Genomic DNA, 4697 nt, shown 5'->3' with positions numbered 1-4697 from the left:
TCCGTTTCCTTCCCTTTTATCACAGAGCTCAGACAGCGTTGGTAGTTTAGACCACAGCAGTTGGTTGTCATGGTTACATTTCCTGTCCATTGCAGAAACATTTTAGCTGTTTGTATGTACAGAGGTCTGTGCAAGGTCTTAATTAACATAATCTCTAAAGAAAAATTGCAATGTCTGTTGATAAGGGACGTGTTGTGTGTATGTGTAGTTATTTATGAAGTTGTGCTTTTTTTTTTTTGACATGACAGTTTGCCCGAGTATGTTAATATTTTCTGCTCCTCTGTAGGTGCATCCACTTCTTCAAATGTGAAGATAATAAACTGGTCAGTTCCTTTCTCACCAGTTCCAGGCTCCTAAACTTTTACACTCAGCTGTTTAACTCTCACTCATCCCCCAATCACCCTCACTGTATCCAACCAGCTCTCCATCCCTGTTACAGACCTCCATCTTTGTTATGTTGTTAACTTTTATTCCTTCCATTCTGTCTCTGTTACATTCAGTAAATCTGTGTTTGTGTTTCTCTTGACTTCACTGAAGCTGCATGACATGCACCAGTATACCAGTGACCGGGTGTTCACCTCAACAATAAACTGGACTGACCCACCACAGATGCTCTATACAAGAAAGACCAAACTCATCTCCACTAGCTGAGAAGGCCGAGGTCTTTTGGAGTTAGGAAGTCACTGCTGAAAACATACAACACTGTGCTAGCATCAGCATGTATTACTGTGTGGTCTGCTGGGGTGGTGAATGTACAGAACAGGGCAGGAAAGAACTGAACAGAAGCTGATCAGAGGATCCAGGTCAGTCCTGGACTTTACTCTGAGCCCCACAGAGTAGGAAGCAGCACCACAGCAGCTCATTCATCCCCACAGAAAACTGTTAAAGTAGTTCAGCCTAACCACAGTTGTTATAAATACCTTGTGCTTTTGTCTGCTACCCACTGTGGTTTTCTCCATCTCAGAGCTCTATTTGTTATTTCCCTCTGCAACACCCACACATCATTCCTCTGGTGCATCTATAGATCATATCTGTATATAAATAAAAACTCTCATATGGATGTATATAATGTCCAACCTGCATGGAATAGATTTAAAATCTCTTTATCTCTATATTTGTCATGTTTAGTTCATTTCAGTGTTTCATTGTATTGATGCTACAGTCTGCAGATGTTCTCACATTGTGGTGGGATTGTGGTTTAGACCCCAAACCGTTGACTGAATGTGTCACTGAGCTGAAGCTAAACATTTTGTTTCACAAACAGAACCAAGTGAAAGGACAGCATTTACAGCCACAAAGTTAAAATCTCTGACAGGTGAAGTGAAGAACATTGATCGTCTCTTCATGATACAAACTCCTGCTGGGAAACATCAGATTGCTGCAGATTAAAGCAGAAAATTTTGTGTGAAATTGTAAAGATGAACATGTATTTTTTGAGATGCCTTTGTTTTTCAACCATGTTGATATGGTAACCTTAATAATGTTATCTTCAGAGCTGAAACTAGATAAAACACTGAATTAAAGAATAATTTGCTTTGTTGTGTCAAACATTATTAGGCTTCTAGGGCCTGAGAACAAACTGACAGGCCAACTTTCCAGTTCTTCACCACATACAAGGAGGTGTGAGTACAAGAATGACCTCATACATCACATTCAGCTCAGAGCTAGTGTGTTTATAGCAGATAAAATGTGAAAAATGTGCTTCAGTTTTTTCTTTGTTTTAGTGCAATGATTCTGAAGAGCTCATAAAGTGACTGAAGTATAATACAATGTGCATTATGTGTTTTCACAGTTAGTGAATGTACAACAGGATGGCCAATATTTAGATTTTCTGAGACATTATGTGAGGACAAGTCATAGAGATGAGCTGTGCAAATATGAAGATATTTTCTACTTTTCTTTATGACTTGAACTCACTTTATAACTGTTTATAACTTCCTTCTTGTTTTCTTGTCAGTCAGGAGTAAATACAGTATGAAGTGCAGAAAGCAGCATGTTTGGTTTAAAACTCCCACTTCCCCATTTTAATCCTGCAACACAGAAAGAAACATGAGCTCAGTGTGAAAACATGCTGCAGATAATCCATAGAGGCATGTACTAAAGTCAAATTCAAAGTCAGCTTTATTGTCAGTTTCTTCACATGTGCAAGACATACAAAGGAATTGAGATTATATTCCCCACGGTCCTGCAGTAAAGACAGGACAGGACGTTTCAACACTGAAGTAATCATTAAAAACATAAAAAGTGCACAGGCACAACAAGTATCTGACATTACACAGTGATAATAAATAAAGTGAAAAGATTTAAGGCATGAACTGATCCTAAGGCTGTCTGTAACAATGACAATACAGAGTTCACAGTGATTTGAAAGTAGCAGCAAAGTTGTATGTATAAGTTGTGGTACTATGTACAAGCAAAGTGAGTCTGGTGGTACGGGAACTGAGACTCTATACCTCTACCAGAGGGCAGGTAGCTGAACAGGTTGTGTGCAGGGTGGCTTGCATCACTCACATTGGGATCACTTTGCGGGTGAGGTGGGTGGTGTAAATGTCCTTCAGGGAGGGAAGTGGTGCACCAATGATCCTCCAGCTGGGTTCACTATGTGCTGCAGGGCTCTGCTGCTGTAGTCAGTGCAGCTCCCGCCCCACACAGTGATGCAGCTGGAAAAGATGCTCTCAGTGGTTCCTCTGTACAATGTGGTTATGATGGGTGGTGGAGCTCTTGGCCGCTTTAGTTTGTGCAAGAAGTAGAGGCACCGCTGGGCTTTCTACGTCAGTGATGCAGTGTTGGTAGTCCAGGAGAGGTCTTCACTGATATGCAACCCCAGGAATTTGCAGCTGCTCACTGTCTCCACAGCCACAGACGGGTGTAGCCTGTAAAGCTAATGATGTTTTAGAGTCTACGACTGTCATCGAGAGTCGCAACTCATATGAGGTCTTGTTAAAGTAAGCAAACAGTATTGTGCAGTTATACGCTCAACCATGTTATTGTTGTAGAAATGTCCTCATTCAACACTCATGGTGACCCTGTTGATGCAGAGGTGAAGTCAGTGGATGGTGAAAAATGTTGTTCCTTTTAATTGTTGCACTGTGCAAGCAGGTCTGATTATTTATGAGGATGTCAGACACCACATCTTCCCCCCTTTTTACTCAGAATGGTGAGGAAATAAAATAAGCAATGAGCATCAGTTCTGCAAACAGAATTAACTTGTTGGTAAGTATAATGAGATTAGTCAGAGGTGACAGTAACAGAGATTAGTACTATTTGGAACAGACATATCAAAAATAAACATGCAGCCCGGTCTAAACTTACTGTATTATCAATATTATTAACCCAACCTGGCTTGTATCAGCAGGAGAAGAAGGTGATAGGGGTGGTATTGGAGTATGGAAACTGTTTTCTTGACATAATTTGAGTAGCTTAATGCATATCCATCTTTGTTTGAATATCAATGCATTGTTTAGTTACCAACTATGTTCATATGCTTCTAACTGTTATGGCTAACAGAGGCATAATGCACTGGATCTGAATGAAACACAATCAGGTATCGTGCTCTTGTTCATGGTGACTGGTGTCAGTCTTTACTGTAGGTTGAGGCCCAGAAGCCTGGTTGTTGTAATATGCAGTCGACATAGCTCATTTGTCAATTTCTAAGTTCTATATTAACAAATTAACGTCTAATGTATTTATATTCTTTAGCTTTGATGAAGGTAGAGGTGTTACAGCTCTGCTCTTCCTCTGAATGAGGACATTTCTATTTTTACTGGATGTAAAGTGACAGCAGAGAGCCGTAAACAACGCGCTTTTATATAGTATAAAAAAAAGTCTTAATGTTCAGGAAACAAGTACCAAAAATGGTCTGTGTGTGCTCAACCTGTTGATAATACTCAAAAGAAGACAGTTATTTCTACCGTCAGGACAGAGGCAGGCCCAACATGCTAAGATATTTTTTTAAAAACTGCAAAACTGCGAGCGACAACAGGAGATAATGTAAGAAGAACTAGAGGGTTAATAGCACCGGGTCATTCAGATTCAGGAAGAGCACTCCAAGAGCTCCAGTATTTCCTTCTATTCATCCAAAAGGGAAATAAGCTTGGTCCAGAATCCACATCCAATCTGTAAAATAATCCGAAGGTCAAAGTCCAAGAGAGCCGCACAAAAAATAGAGCAAAATGTTACCAGGCTGAAACAGGCAGGTACAAAAAAAACTCCAGGAAGGTTGAAAAACAGTCAACAGATAGATGAGAAGGGCTGGAAACGTACGGGAGTAAACGCTGATTATCTGGCAATAAGCAGCAGAGACTCCTGCTTATCTAGGGAGCAACACAGGTGGAAAGTATTAGCAATCAGGGTAAAGCAATCAGAGTCAGAGGTAAGATGCCTTCAGAGACAGCTGGGAAATCCCATTCCCAACATAAAACTGTAACAGAAAGATTTATTATACACCAGGACTTTCTACAGTCTATGTAATGTCTTAAATGTAAGTCTGTGACATAATTGTTCTCGCTGGTGGGACAACAAATTACAGAGAAAAGTCAAAAAGTGAGGCATCAAAACTTTGCCGCACTTTAAACACGTGAGCTTGCTTGGGTGGTGCTTGTTGCTGCTGCACTTCTACAGACACTCGATGCCAAAAGTGTTTAGCTGGTACACATAAAGATATCGGGCTGTTTTTATCTAGATTTTCCTCCTTCTCT

The 4697-nt window shown here is 40.3% G+C and overlaps 1 protein-coding gene across 1 annotated transcript in view; it reads left to right on the top strand.

Annotated features, from left to right (window-relative positions):
- Window positions 1–4697, top strand: part of LOC121639980 (titin-like) — a 618411-nt gene that overhangs the window by 299737 nt on the left and 313977 nt on the right. The gene's annotated exons all lie outside the window — the stretch shown is intronic.

The sequence above is a fragment of the Melanotaenia boesemani genome, chromosome 5 (assembly GCF_017639745.1).
Source record: "Melanotaenia boesemani isolate fMelBoe1 chromosome 5, fMelBoe1.pri, whole genome shotgun sequence".
In the NCBI taxonomy this organism is placed as follows: Eukaryota; Metazoa; Chordata; class Actinopteri; order Atheriniformes; family Melanotaeniidae; genus Melanotaenia; species Melanotaenia boesemani.
Note: the sequence above shows the minus strand (reverse complement) of the source record. Positions and strands in the feature narration are given on the sequence as shown.